General features: G+C 43.5%; 1 protein-coding gene across 7 annotated transcripts in view; it reads right to left on the reverse strand.

Moving 5' to 3' along the window:
- COBL (cordon-bleu WH2 repeat protein) overlaps positions 1-15,484 on the reverse strand; it is a 105,451-nt gene that overhangs the window by 80,305 nt on the left and 9,662 nt on the right. Inside the window, exon 1 of one of the 7 annotated variants that reach the window (XM_081836247.1) lies at positions 12,316-12,446. The exons of 4 other annotated variants lie outside the window; for them this stretch is intronic. The gene's annotated coding sequence lies outside the window, so the exon portion shown is untranslated. Of the gene's footprint in view, positions 1-873; positions 989-12,130; positions 12,260-12,315; positions 12,447-15,484 lie in introns of those variants that run through there. 2 more of the 7 variants (XM_081836248.1, XM_081836249.1) reach the window with 2 other exon arrangements.

A 15,484-nucleotide genomic window follows, 5' to 3' on the forward strand; every position in this document is an offset into this window, starting at 1 on the left:
TTGTGCTCATACTATTTTTGAAGGAATGAATACAGTGGTGCCCCGCAAGACGAATGCCTCGCAAGACGAAAAACTCGCTAGACGAAAGAGTTTTCCGTCTTTTGAGGTGCTTCGCAAGACGAATTTCCCTATGGGCTTGCTTCGCAAGACGAAACGTATTGCGAGTTCTTGCGAGTTTTTTCCCTTCCCCCCCTTTTTCTAAGCCGCTAATAGCCGCTAAGCCATTAATAGCCGCTAAACCGCTAATAGCGCTAATCCGCTAAGCCGCTAATAGCCGTGCTTCGCAAGACGAAAAAACCGCAAGACGAAGAGACTCGTGGAATGAATTAATTTCGTTTTGCGAGGCACCACTGTACACATTTTGCAGTGCTGAAAGCTAACATGTTGGCCTCTTTGTCTCTTTTATTATCATCCCCATCCTGCAACTAATACACTGCTCATTTTGTTACTGTGTGTGCCCCCTTCTCTGGCACAAAGCAGCCCCAGTTTGTGCTTCCCTGGCTGTACCCAAGTGATTTGTTTAAACTCAACCTATCAACCTATTCCTATTACACATAGGTCCCGCTATAGGAACCAAATTACCTCCTGAGAAATGGTTCATAAAGCAAGTGTTCTTATAGAGATGTGAACATTTCCATCATTTCTTATGAGGAAAATTCCAATGCACTCCTGACCCAGAAAGATTCACCCTGAAATTATTTATATATAAAAAAAACTGAACATAATTATGATGAATAAAATCACAAACACCATTACCATTACGCCATATACCTGTATTTATTCAACAAACAAGTCAAACAAACAATGAAAAACAAACGCTTCACCTGACATCATGGTGATGTCAAGTGATGGACGGGGGGCAGCCCCACACACCTGTCAAAGTGACCCCTGGGAGACCATAGGATCTTGGCTGCCAGCTGGACTCAGTTTCTAATCCCACTCCAACCAGTCTTTGAAGCAATCCAAAATGTGTGAAAAGTGGATGGAGCGATTTTTGTTATTCCCTATTAGGCTCACACAGATGAGGCATCTGATGTCGAAACTTTCGCTCCATCGCTGGAGTGAGATCCGATAGATCCTATGGCCCAGAAATGCTCTAACGGAGACTCAAAGGACTGCAGCTCAGTTGTTTATTAAGCTAGGAGAAATATGTGGGTTGGGCTTAAATTCTGCACATCCTTTTCCTTTTATATTTAGTCTGTATAGCTAAATATACGAACACTAACATAATTAAATCCTCCACAGCCCTTGTGACTTCAGGGATGACATATATATTTAGTAATTATATCTATTTATACATAACTGAATATTAATATTGAAGATCAGTTCAAGATATCATCCAGAAAACGTTTCTTTGGGGGAGGGTGATCACTATATTACAGGGGTGGCCTGAGGAGTTCCAGCCTGCCTGGTTCTTTTAAAGGAGCTTGACTCCCCTGTAGCCCTCCAGAGGTTTTTGAAGTCGAACTCTCATCTGCTTTAGCCTGCATGGCCAATATTCATGCAAAACTTAGAGGTTAACCACCCTTGCTTTAAAGTTATTATCATCTTGGAATAGCAGCATTTAATCTTTTACTTGTTTTAGGAAAACAAAAAAACAACAGCACATATAAAATTAACTTCCCATTCTAAAATGTATTTTATATAATTGACTTTTTATTTTTATTCTTGGTATATCATATTGTTGTTTTATTGCTATGGCTGATGGCTGATGCAAATAAAGATTTATTCATTCATTCATAACTTCCCATTGCTTTTTGACACACTATTACATTTTTTTTAATCAAATATTTTTTATTCACACACTATTACTACGGCAGGCTCCAGAAAGCTTCAAATTTTTGGTCATATGATTATTTGACTTGCCTTTTAGCCTTTGGTGCAATCTGTGGAGCCCACAATTCAACCCCTACTATGTATGTTTTAATGCACAATATAAAAGCTTTGAAAATATAGAAAGCACCTTTTTATTAGCTAATCTACCACTATGAAAAACCCAGGGAAAAATGCCCCCAAACTATAACTGTTTATTTATAATAATAAAAAAAACTTGTTCACTACTGTTTCGTTTAAAGAAACCCAAAGGGGTTACCACAATTATTATATACACCAAAAAAAATCTCTCATAAATTTAAAACACATCACCGACTATGAAAGAAAGTGGTAACTTAACTGTCTGCAGAAGCCTGGTGGCAAAGAAAATATTTCAGCAAAAGTTTAAAGGTGAATCTAGAAGACACCTGCTGAATCTCTATTGGAAGAGCATTCTACAGGTCTGGGATAATGACCCGCAGAGCATTTCTGACTAAAAGAAGTCTGAGTTTCACCACCGGTACACCAACAGGACATGGGACGCCCTCCACTATCCTGGGAAAACCCTTTAAACTCAATTTTATTTTATTCTTTGGTAGATTTACAAAATGAAAAACACACACCAATCAATGCATTTTAGAAAGGGGCAAGATTAAGCATGGATGCACAAAGCATTTTAAAAAATAAAAACAAAACTCCTTGCGCTCTGCTCCCTCCTTCTTCCCACCCAGGGCGCTCTGGCCCTCTGCCTGCCCCTCAGAGCCAGCGTGTCACGTGGGGCTGGGCCTTGGGGCCGGCAGCCTCTCCCCTCTCCTCCTCTTCCTCCTCCTCCTCACCCTAGAAATCTAATGGGGAATCAAGATCTGTTGGGAGTCCTAATGCTGTGAGCCCTTCCATCTTATTCTCATGTTGTAATAATAATAATAATAATAATATTTTTTTATTTATACCCCGCCCTCCCCAGCCAAGGCCGGGCTCATAGCGGCTTACAAGCAATAATAAAAACAAGATGAATGATTACAACTTAAAAACAAAAATAAAATACAACGTTAAAATAATGGAACATTAAAATATTAAAATGTAGCCTCATCGCAGGAGGAGAAGGAAAAGAAAAAAAGAAAAAAGAGAGGGGGGGAGGGAGGGAATCAAATTGGCTCCAAGCCAAAGGCCAGGCGGAACAACTCTGTCTTACAGGCCCTGCGGAAAGAAATCAGATCCTGCAGGGCCCTGGTCTCATGAGACAGAGCGTTCCACCAGGCCGGGGCCAGTGTTGAAAAGGCCCTGGCTCTGGTCGAAGCCAATCTAACTTCCTTAGGGCCCGGGACCTCGAGGGTGTTGCTATTTATGGACCTTGAGGCTCTCTGTGGGGCATACCAGGAGAGGAGGTCCCGTAGGTACGAGGGTCCTAGGCCGTGAAGGGCTTTAAAGGTCAAAAGCAGCACCTTAAATCTGACCCTGTACTCCACTGGGAGCCGGTGCAGTTTGAAAAGCACTGGGTGAATATGCTCCCATGGCAGAGACCCCGTGAGGAGCCTCGCTGCAGCATTCTGCACCCGCTGGAGTTTCTGGGACGGCTTCAAGGGCAGCCCCGTGTAGAGCGAATTACAGTAGTCAAGCCTGGAGGTGACCGTCGCATGGAACACTGTGGCCAGGTCGGGGCAGGAAATGTAAGGGATCTTTTGTGTAAGTGAGACCATATATCCTAAAGACATTACAGTCTTCAGTGACCTTAATTCCAAGGAACTCAAACCCTGGGTATGCGCCTGGAACCGCTCAAATCTCTTGCTGCTCAGAGCAATAATATTTTGTTTTAATTAAGGGGAAGGACAGTCTAGAAGTTATTAAATCAGGGGCTTTCTGAGATGCAGGAATCTTGATTTATTTGTTTTAACAGCAAATTAGACTTGCAATTCATTAGTCCTTGAAATGACCTCATACGAGTGTGTGCTTCTATTTTGACTGTCGAGGCTGAACACTGTAAAACAAATATACAAACATTTGTCCCTCATTGAGTTATCCAATGCATGCTGCTACGCCCATGTCCTGAAGGACTGATCCAAAATAACTGTGGCATTAATATTACACAACTGTAATTTTAGATACTGCTAGAGAAGCAGGAAGAGCTTTCAGGAGTATGACTGAAAAGGAATGCTGCAGTTTTATAGCATCTCTATACCTCAGGAATTATCTAGATACAGCATAGATATTTAAAATTGCTTGTGGGAGCCACAGCTACCGGGGGAGTGGGTAGCCAGGTATTTTGACCTGGGTGAAGCCACTGAGGCTCTCAACCTCACACTCACTCTCTCTCTCTCTCTCTCTGTGTGTGTGTTTGCAAATACGCCTGGGGGGTGCCAAACTGGGCTTTTGACCTGGGTGAAATAAAGCCTAATTTTGCTCCTGCATGTTGATTATTGCAGCAAAAAATGTAATCTAAAATGCCTCCTACACAAGGAACAACTCACTAACTGAAAACTGTTTAGTTTTTGCATTTGAACATTCATTTGCATCTCATTGTCTGTAAATCATCCACCCAATAGTTGCATAGTAAAAATATTATTTAGAAATGAACTCATAGAATCATAGAATCATAGAGTTGGAAGAGACCACAAGGGCCATCGAGTCCAACCCCCTGCCAAGCAGGAAACACCATCAGAGCACTCCTGACATATGGTTGTCACGCCTCTGCTTAAAGACCTCCAAAGAAGGAGACTCCACCACACTCCTGGGCAGCAAATTCCACTGTCAAACAGCTCTTACTGTCAGGAAGTCCTTCCTAATGTTTAGGTGGAATCTTCTTTCTTGTAGTTTGGAGCCATTGCTCCGTGTCCGCTTCTCTGGAGCAGCAGAAAACAACCTTTCTCCCTCCTCTATGTGACATCCTTTTATATATTTGAACATGGCTATCATATCACCCCTTAACCTCCTCTTCTCCAGGCTAAACATGCCCAGCTCCCTTAGCCATTCCTCATAAGGCATCGTTTCCAGGCCTTTGACCATTTTGGTTGCCCTCCTCTGGACACGTTCCAGTTTGTCAGTGTCCTTCTTGAACTGTGGTGCCCAGAACTGGACACAGTACTCCAGGTGAGGTCTGACCAGAGCAGAATACAGTGGCACTATTACTTCCCTTGATCTAGATGCTATACTCCTATTGATGCAGCCCAGAATTGCACTGGCTTTTTTAGCTGCCGCGTCACACTGTTGGCTCATGTCAAGTTTGTGGTCAACCAAGACTCCTAGATCCTTTTCACATGTACTGCTCTCAAGCCAGGTGTCACCCATCTTGTATTTGTGCCTCTCATTTTTTTTGCCCAAGTGCAATACTTTACATTTCTCCCTGTTAAAATTCATCTTGTTTGTTTTGGCTGGCCCAGTTCTCTAATCTGTCAAGGTCGTTTTGAAGTGTGATCCTGTCCTCTGGGGTGTTAGCCACCCCTCCCAGTTTGGTGTCATCTGCAAATTTGATCAGGATGCCCTTGAGTCCATCATCCAAGTCGTTGATAAAGATGTTGAATAAGACCGGGCCCAAGACAGAACCCTGTGACACCCCACTAGTCACTCTTCTCCAGGATGAAGAGGAACCATTGATGAGACCCTTTCAACCCTTGATGAGCACCCAGTCAACTCAGATAGGTTAACTGTGGCTTTCTCCCACTAAACAATCCAGAGCCCACCAACAACCAACATGAAAGTTCAAGGAACTTTGTTGGCCTTCACATTTTATACTTAAGTTCTAGCTGCTGCCTAGCATTCTGAAATTATGTGAATAAACCTCCCAGACCAGGGGAAGCTTGCCCTAATGGATTTCTGAACCTCAGGCTGCTAAGAACATTGACAAGCCTACAGTGAGGGGGGGGAGTATTTGATGCCCTGCTAAATTTGCCAGCTTGGCGAACCAGAGCAGTGCACGGAAACACCGTTACTCATTATAATGCACATCAATCTCTGACTTTTGTCTTCTGGGTTTCTGGGGGGTTTTCCTGTTGTTATTCTGTTTCTCACAACTACAATAAACCTACCGTTAAAATTATGGACTGGTCATTTCTTCGTCAGGGGGCAAATGGGCAAATTTAGCAGGGGATCAAATACTTTCCCCCCTCACTGTACCTGGAGCATGTTTATATATCAGGAAGACTCACTAAGCTCACTATGAGACAACCTCAAGTATATATAAAATAGTAGTCTTCATGGTGTATTACAGGGCAAAGTAATCAGTGAGAAAAATACTCAGTTTTTAACTGGTGGCACAGGACATTGTTGTATTACAACAGTTACTAAGGGGTGGAAGGGCACACAGGTAACCCAACTTCGGGCTGCTAAATTATAAGTTATGAACATTGGATTAGATGACTCTCTCCAACCATGCAAGAGCGCCGGCCACCTCCTATGGACAGGGAGCGGATCTGAGTGAAGACTGCAGCCCTCAGGTCTGCTCCCGAAGGCCCCCCCCCCCCGGCTGCCACAGAATGGGCAAATTTCAAAATTGGGTCAGGCAGGAACCCAAGATGTTCCACGGTGGCCGAAGAGGAAGCTAACAGCTGAAAGCATGATGGCACTGCTCCAGAGAGTAGCAGAGCCACAGCGACGGATCTCAACCGCCACCCACCCTGGACCAGGTAAACAGCCATTATGGGGAATTTACAACTCATGGCTGTAATACTGTAATTTGTAATACTGTTATTTGTATGTAGATGGTACAATATGTTTAAGGCTTAAAGAACTATGAAGTCATTTAGATCCCATACACATTTTTTGTAGGTACAGTGGTACCTCAGGTTAAATACTTAATTCGTTCCAGAGGTCCATACTTAACCTGAAACTGTTCTTAACCTGAAGCACCACTTTAGCTAATGGGGCCTCCTGCTGCTGCTGCGCCGCCGGAGTACGATTTCTGTTCTCATCCTGAAGCAAAGTGCTTAACCTGAAGCACTATTTCTGGGTTAACAGAGTCTGTAACCTGAAGCGTATGCAACCCGAGGTACCACTGTATTCTGCACTTTACAGAATCTTGGATTGTTATAACTGTTTGCTTGGCGGGAACCAAACTATGAGCATTGGTTTGCACAAAATGCTAAGCTAGTACTCTAGTTTGTGGCCTCCCAACATAGCTAAGAGAGAGGATCAGTGTGCCAGAGGGTGCTTGCTAGTGCCTGTCATTTGTTTAGCTTACAATTATGTGCTAACTAGGCCTTCTATTGAAATATAATCAGAAGTTGTATTTTCCTTGAAAGAAAGAAGGTTTTTTATATGTGGCTTTTAGTGATAAATGGGGGGGGGGGTCCTTTTTCACTGATCCAAGCTTTAGATGGGATTACTTAAAAGAAGTTGCCATGCATTATCCTCAAAATCAGGTTCCTGTGCAAAAGGCTGTTATGTGTGAATTAAGAACTAGCACCTGGGCCTGGGCATTCAAATGTGCACACACCAACTAAACAGATGGTGAGTTTCACTGCCACCAATTGCCTATTTTGAGCTGAGCTGAGTGTGGGGAATGACTGCCCCGACCAACAGTACCAGGAGATTAGAATGATCAAAGATGGCAGCAGTGACCCAATCTTCATCAGTTGCATGTAGTATTCAGATCCTAAAATGCAATGCACTCAGACCAGTACTGAAAGCATCTATGGACAAATGCAATCCTGCATAATGTGAATATGATGCAGGACTTTCAGAGAGAACTAAAATTATTAGGTCTCAAATGGCATACCATTTCTGAGATAAGGAAGCGTCACAACAAAATAATAATTACCATGTATAATTAGCAGCTCACTATACGAAGTTTCGCTCATTTAACTAACAGCCCGAGGCAAATATATTACGCACTTTTGCAGCAAAGGAAACATTTGCTAAAAAGCACTACAGCAAATGCTGATACAGCTTCTTAGAAAATCCATACCATTGAACATTCTAAATTAAACAACCAGTACTTCCAGTCATTTCTTTAGCATTTCATTATTGTACCATGCGCAAGCACAAAAATACTACAATAACTTTATAATTAGGAGAAAGCACGCTCTTAAAAAGCAAACACATCAGAATAACGCAAGCCATTATTCCATCATTGACTGTTTTTCTTCTATCGAGGAAAAAGGATTCATTCATTCACTCTCAAAGACACTGCACTTCCTGACTACTTTAATTTCAACATCAAACAATTCAAAGAAATTTAATCCAGGGAAGCCCAGGGTGCTGAATGAAGTAGATTGTCATTTTCTGTTTAAATATAAACTCATAAAAGATGTACAACTATCCAAGACCATAGCACACATCCAGCCTGGTGCCATACATATTGCAAGGTTCTGCTGCAATCTGAGCTTAAACAGTCTTACTAAATGATCCTAACACAGTATTTATATTCGGAATAAAAGCACGTTCTGATAAAATTGCAACCATCCTGTATGCTAGTGAACTCTATTCCAAAATACAGAACTTACAATTTACAGCACTGGTTTTCAAACCTTTATACTTTCAAGGAGGTGTTTCCACAAGAACCTCTCTGCCAAGAAACCTCTATGCATCTGACACAAAACCCCAAAATGTTGTAGGATTCTGAGAACAAATTATGAATTTTCTACATGAAAATCACTGTCATGTAGGCAATTGCTCTTAGTATTTCACAACGGTTTAACAAGTTTAAACTAACATCAAAAACATTATGATAAAAGTTACAGATAGGTAGCCGTGTTGGTCTGCCATGGTCAAAACAAAATAAAAAAATTCCTTCCAGTAGCACCTTAAAGACCAACTGAGTTAGTTCTAGGTATGAGCTTTCGTGTGCATGCACACTTCTTCAGATACACTGAAACAGAAGTCACCGGACCTTTCTATATAGTGAGAAGGTGGGGAGGGGTATTACTCAGAAGGGTGGTGGGAATGGGTGATTGGCAGATAGCTGCGATGAGCCTGTTGACGACTCTTAACGACTGCAATAGGTCTAACAGGAAAAAGCAAGGGGTGAGAAGGTGAAAAATGGCTTTGTCATGTATAATGAGATAAGAATCCAATGTCTTTATTCAAACCAGGTCTCTCCATAGTTTTAAGTTTGGTGATAAGTTGCAATTCAGCAGCTTCTCTTTCCAGTCTATTTCTGAAATTCCTTTGTAATAGAACAGCTACTTTGAGATCTTGTATAGAATGTCCTGGGAGATTGAAGTGTTCTCCTACTGGTTTTTCTGTCTTGTGGTTCCTGATGTCGGATTTATGTCCATTTATTCTTTGGCGTAAGGTCTGGCCTGTTTGTCCAATATAGAGAGCTGAAGGACACTGTTGGCATTTTATGGCATACACAATGTTAGACGATGAGCAATTAAATAGTCCCGAGATGGTATGTGTGATGTTGTTGGGGCCAGTAATGGTGTTGTCCGGGTGTATGTGGCAGCAAAGTTGGCATCTGGGTTTATTGCAGGCTCTGGTGCCAGTGTCCGTGTTAAGTCTGGTTATAGTATTATTGTGGGTTAGGAGTTGTTTAAGATTGGGGGGCTGTCTGGAGGCAATGAAAGGTCTTCCTCCCAGAGCTTGAGAAAGAGAACTGTCATTGTCCAGGAGAGGTTGTAGATCTCTGATGATGCGTTGTACTGTTTTAACTTGGGAGCTGTATGTGATGACTAGAGGTGTTCTGTTATTTTCTTTTTTGGGTCTGTCTTGCAGCAAGTTCTCTCTGGGTATCAGTCTGGCTCTGTTGATCTGTTGTCTAACTTCATCTGCTGGGTATTTTAGTTCTAAAAAGGTTTGTTGTAGATCTCTTAGGTGAGAGTCTCTGTCTGTAGAATTGGAGCAGATGCGGCTGTAACGTAGTGCCTGGCTATATACAATGGACTGTTTGGTATGTTTGGGATGGTAGCTAGAGGCATGTAGATATGTTTGTCGGTCAGTTGGTTTACGGTATAAGGTGGTGTCTATGCGCCCATCCTGTATTTTTATAGTAGTGTCCAAAAAATGTATTTCTTGCATAGATTGATTCATTGTTAGGTTGATGGTGGGGTGAAAATCATTGAATTTCTGGTGGAAGGTGTCCAGGGTCTGTTGACCATGTGTCCAGATGATAAAAATATCATCAATGTATCGCAGGTACAAGAGAGGTTTGAGTGGGTAGGAGTTTAGGAAACGTTGTTCTAAATCCGCCATGAAGATGTTGGCATACAAGACATGAAACAACCAGTTTCAGCAACAACAATACCCAAAGCATAAAAGGAGTTTGTCACCCACCATAAAAGGCAGCCCCCCATCTTTTCCAAAGGCTTTCAAAGAAAAACCACACACACGTTGCCCCTTACCCCCAAAATGACACCAGGGAGGAAGTTATGCAAACCTCTCATGAAATGGTGTTCCAGAACATCAGAACTGCTCCCGAGAAAGCCTATTCTGGCTGGCCACAATCCAGCCGACGCCCAAAATGGAGCATGGCTTAATTCTGGCATCTCGCATGCCAGTAGGGTTCATATTTCCTGAATTAAGCAGGACCCAAGCAACCTATGGTTGTTGTTGTTTTCTTTAAAAAGTACAAACCAACACCTGGATCCCAAATCAAACCGGCTTCTGCACCTATTAGCAGGTAGGCTGCTGCATTCTGCACTGACATTTCTACACTATTTTCAAAGGCAGCCCCAGGTGGAATGCATTACAGTAGTCTAGTATAAAAGTCACCAAAAATTTATGGCATGTAATGCCTTAAGAGAGAATATTATGAAAATGATATACAGGTGGTACATGACTCCAGTCAAGCTTGCAAAAATCTATCATTTGCCCGATAATAAATGTTGGAAATGTAAAGAGACTGAAGGTACATTCTTTCACCTTTGGTGGACGTGCCCAAGGATCAAGGCTTTCTGGGAAATGATCTATAATGAAATGAAAAAGGTATTTAAATATACCTTCTTGAAGAAACCAGAGGCCTTTCTCCTGGGCATAGTCGGCCAATTGGTGTCAAAGAAGGATAGAACTTTCTTTATGTACGCAACAGCAGCAGCAAGAATACTCACTGCAAAGCATTGGAAGACACAAGACCTACCCACCTTGGAAGAATGGCAGATGCAAGTAATGGACTACATGGAATTGGCGGAAATGACCGGCAGAATCCAAGACCAGGGAGAAGAGTCGGTGGAAGAAGATTGGAAGAATTTTAAAATCTATCTACAGAAACACTGTAAAATTATTGAATGTTAATGACGTTGGAATGAAACGAAGTGGTTCTAGCAATAAGGCAAAATAAGAATATGCAAGAAGGGATTGATATCAGATGAAAATTTGAAGTTAGAATATGTGAGGACAAACAATTAAGGGTAAATTAAGAGGGTATGAATTTGCTGAACAAATTTTTAAATGGAATACAAAAAAGGGAGGTGTGAGGAAGTCAGGAAAATAAGTAAATGATTGTAAGATATCAGAAAGAGGGATTTTGATTTTTATTTTTTATTTTTACGTTAAATTTCGGTTTTTGTATTTTCTTTGTGTGTTCTTTGTTTACTGTTTACTGTTTTGTAATCTTTTTTTTTTTGTTAAAAACTTAATAAATATTATTTTAAAAAAAAAAGTCACCAAACCATTGAACCATAAGCCTCAGAAAACGAGTGTTGTGTGAAATGGCCCCATAATCCTGGAGATGGTATTGGTATTTGCCATAATGTCCAATTATCTGCACCACTTTTATATCTCCAGATGACATATGGCTAGGCACATGACAGAAGATAAAATTCTGTTTATGTGATCCTCATAGATGCCTCCCCTCAAAATCAGGGAGCAACAATCACATGGATTGGGCATAAGCACATTGGGATACAATCCCCTATTCAAATGTTATATACAATGAGTGGACTTTTAAGGCAGAGCCAGATATCAACAATCCCTGCAAAGAGGCGAGCTCCCGTTCCTCGATCCCTGCTCCTGCCAACCTAGCAGTTTGAAAGCACGTCAAAGTACAAGTAGATAAATAGGTACCACTCTGGCGGGAAGGTAAATAGCGTTTCCGTGCACTGCTCTGGTTCGCCAGCAGTGACTTAGTCATCTGGCCACATGACCCAGAAGCTGCTGGGGACAAACATCGGCTCCCTCGGCCAGTAAAGTGAGATGAGCGGCGCAACCCCAGAGTCGTCTGCAACTGGACCTAACGGTCAGGGGTGCCTTTACCTTTACCCTCTTTTAGTAGGACACGGCTCAATAATTTCTATTTCTAAAAACTCAGCCCTCAACTATTGGAGGACACAGAGTGACACTGCTTTTTGAAAACTACCACAGCTAACTTGAGAACATTTTATAATAAACAGAGACTGAACTGGATGAAGTTTACTTGATTGTTGGGAAGGCAAAACCCAGCAGTACTTACGACTCAGAGCTTTTCAAAACAGGATTTGTACTATCTGTCCCAAGTACAGGCTGGTGGCAGCAGTCAAACAAATCATGATCCAAGGGGCCGAGCACTGGCCCGAGACGGAACCTTATGCGCCAGGCACTCCTGCACCCAGCCCCCCTCCTCCCTGCCTTGGATGCTGTGGGTGGGTAGCACAATACCTGGGCTTTCGATTCGGAGTCGCTCAGTTGCTCTGTGCTCTGGTCATGCGTGCTTCCCAGGCATTGCACACTGGGTAACTTGATAGCAGGCACAAATGTCCACAGCAGTGCTACTAAGGAAGAGAGACAGCAGTGGGTGTGGCGCTGCCTAATTTTGTGCTTTGGGGTGGGGGGGAGAACGTAAGATCAGGCGTCCCTCTCTTAATAGGGTAATGTAATGCCTCATGATTTGGCACTAGCACTGCTTTGCACCAATGAAAATAGCAGAAGGCATGCTTTCTTTTCTCCCCCGGCTATAACATAAGAATACAGTAGTGCCTCGCAAGACGAAATTACAGTGGTGGCCCCGCAAGACGAACGCCTCGCAAGACGGAAAACCCGCTAGACGAAAGGGTTTTCTGTTTTGGAGGCGCTTTGCAAAACGAATTTCCCTATGGGCTTGCTTCGCAAGACGAAAATGTCTTGCGAGTTCCTGCGGGGTTTCCCCCCCCCCTTTTCCTAAGCCCTAAACCACTTATCAGCTGATCCGCTAAAAGCCGCTTATCAGCTGATCCGCTAAAAGCCGCTAAACCGCTAATAGCGCTAATCCGTTAAGCTGTCAATGGGCTTGCTTCGCAAGACGAAAAAACCGCTAGACGAAGAGCCTCACGGAACGGATTAATTTCGTCTTGCGAGGCACCACTGTAATCCGTTCCGTGAGGCTCTTCATATAGCGGTTTTTTCGTCTTGCGAAGCAAGCCCATTGACAGCTTAGCGGATTAGCGCTATTAGCGGTTTAGCGGATCAGCTGATAGGCGGCTTATCAGCGGATCAGCGGATCAGCGGTTTAGCGGCTTAGGAAAAGGGGGGGAAGGGGAAAAAACCCGCAGGAACTCGCAAGACATTTCGTCTTGCGAAGCAAGCCCATAGGGAAATTCGTTTTGCGAAGCGCCTCCAAAACGGAAAACCCTTTCGTCTAGCGGGTTTTCCGTCTTGCGAGGCGTTCATCTTGCGGGGCACCACTGTAAAACAAAACCTTGAAGGGGCCAGCTGCCTCTTCTGTGGAGCACGGTAGGGATGGCTGGTGTGAGTGTGAGAGAGAAATGATGAGGAATGATTTATAAGCAGTAAACAGCTGTCATGGACTGGCTGGGGTGCTGAGGGGGGGTGAGAGGACCTGCTAGGGAACGCCGAAAGGAACCCCCAAGGGAAGAAGACTCAGAGCCCAGTGATTGGTGGTGGGACGACAGTGAGTGGTCAGAGGGACAGCAGACAGGGAGTAGCCATGGGTAGGCAAACTAAGGCCCGGGGTCGGATCTGGCCCAATCACCTTCTAAATCCACCCCACATGTTTTTACATGAGTAGAACGTGTCCTTTTATTTAAAATGCATCTCCCGGTTATTTGTGGGGCCTGCCTGGTGTTTTTACATGAGTAGAACGTGTCCTTTTATTTAAAATGCATCTCCGGGTTATTTGTGGGGCCTGCCAGGTGTTTTTACATGAGTAGAATGTGTGCTTTTACAAAATGCATCTCTGGGTTATTTCTGGGGCATAGAAATTTGTTTATTTCCCCTTCCCCCAAAAAATATAGTCTGCCCCCCCCCAAAGGTCTGAGGGACAGTGGACCAGACCCCTGCTGAAAAAGTTGGCTGACCCCTGTCATAAGCTGAAGAGGCAACAGGGTTTAGTGAGCTGGAAGAGGCTGGAGCAGAGAACAAACCAGAAGCAGAGGCAGAAGCAAAGGCTGGGGGGGGGGGACAGGTGATGAGATATGCTGAAGAAGCCAGGGGGTCTCTCCCTCCTACTGTGACCAACAACCCCCCCACGTCTCTCAGAACCGGCAGAGGTATGAAGAGGGCAGAGCAGAGCTGGACAAGGTGCCAGTGTCTCCAACTGCTTGGGAAGGAACCTGGAGAGGAGGAGACTTAGAGAGCTGTGGAAAAGTGGGGACCGTCAACTGCCTCATTGGGGCAAGGTCTACTGGGAATAGCTGTTGTGCTCATGAGGCCTGAGCTGTTTTGTTTCTTTGAATAAAGAGTTAACTTCACAGACACCTTATAAGTTATTGCTGGCCTGCTTCCAACACCAGCCCTGACAATAACATCTCCTTTTGCAAATAAAACAGAGCCGAGAGCCAAGCAGTCAGCAAACCAGAAATAAACAATATTGTCTTTAAAGGGGGTGGGAATCCCTTTGAATAGAAGAGCTATTGTGCTGGATCCATCCAGAGATTCATCTAGTCCAGCCAGGTGCTTCAGGAAATGGACAAGCACAGTTTGAGGCTAATAACCCTTTTTCGGTTGCTTGTCTCCCCTCCTTCAGCATATTCAGGGTAGACAGCATCTGAACCAGGAGGATGAAATACGTCTATCAAATGATATTTAGCCAATTGATATTTTAAAGTTCTCTAAGCCAGTGGCCAAAACCATCATATGTGTTGTGTGGAAAAGTCCGTTATCTTCTGCTGCACTTCAATTCTCAAGTTCTAGTTTTACAGCAATGATGAAAACCTATGAGTACTAGGCAAACAAAGCAGTGCTTGTTAAAAATATCTAAATTACAACTTGTAATTTATTATCTACTTTCTCAGATCTGTACCATGCAATTCTCTATATGTTTACTCAGAATTAAGTCTCACTATGTTTGCCGATCAGAAGACCGGCAGTTCAAATCCCTGCAACGGGGTGAGCTCCCATTGCTCGGTCCCAGCTCCTGCCAACCTAGCAGTTTGAAAGCACATCAAAGTGCAAGTAGATAAATAAATAGGTACCACTCCAGCAGGAAGGTAAACGATATTTCTGTGCACTGTTCTGGTTCGCCAGAAGTGGCTTAATCCTGCTGGCCACATGACCCGAAAGCTGTACGCCGGCCCCCTCGGCCAGTAAAGCGAGATGAGCACCGCAACCCCAGAGTCGTCCGCGACTGGACCTAACGGTCAGGAGTCCCTTTACCTTTACCTTTTATGTTCAGTGTGTGAGGCTAGCTCCCTAGGAAGCATGTTTGGGAGGTTCCGTAAACACCATGAACACAAAGGCAGGACAGCACAATCAATGGAAGGGGGGAAAATAAAACGTTTGCCTACGTTTTGGTTCAAAACATTAGACCATCAAGGGGCTACACCAAAAACGGTCCACTGATAATTGTTTGTCCAAGGGCCACAAAAACCCTGCAAAACTATCCAACAGCTGT

The sequence above is a fragment of the Podarcis erhardii genome (assembly GCF_964252035.2).
Source record: "Podarcis erhardii genome assembly, chromosome: 13".
Classification (NCBI taxonomy): domain Eukaryota; kingdom Metazoa; phylum Chordata; class Lepidosauria; order Squamata; family Lacertidae; genus Podarcis; species Podarcis erhardii.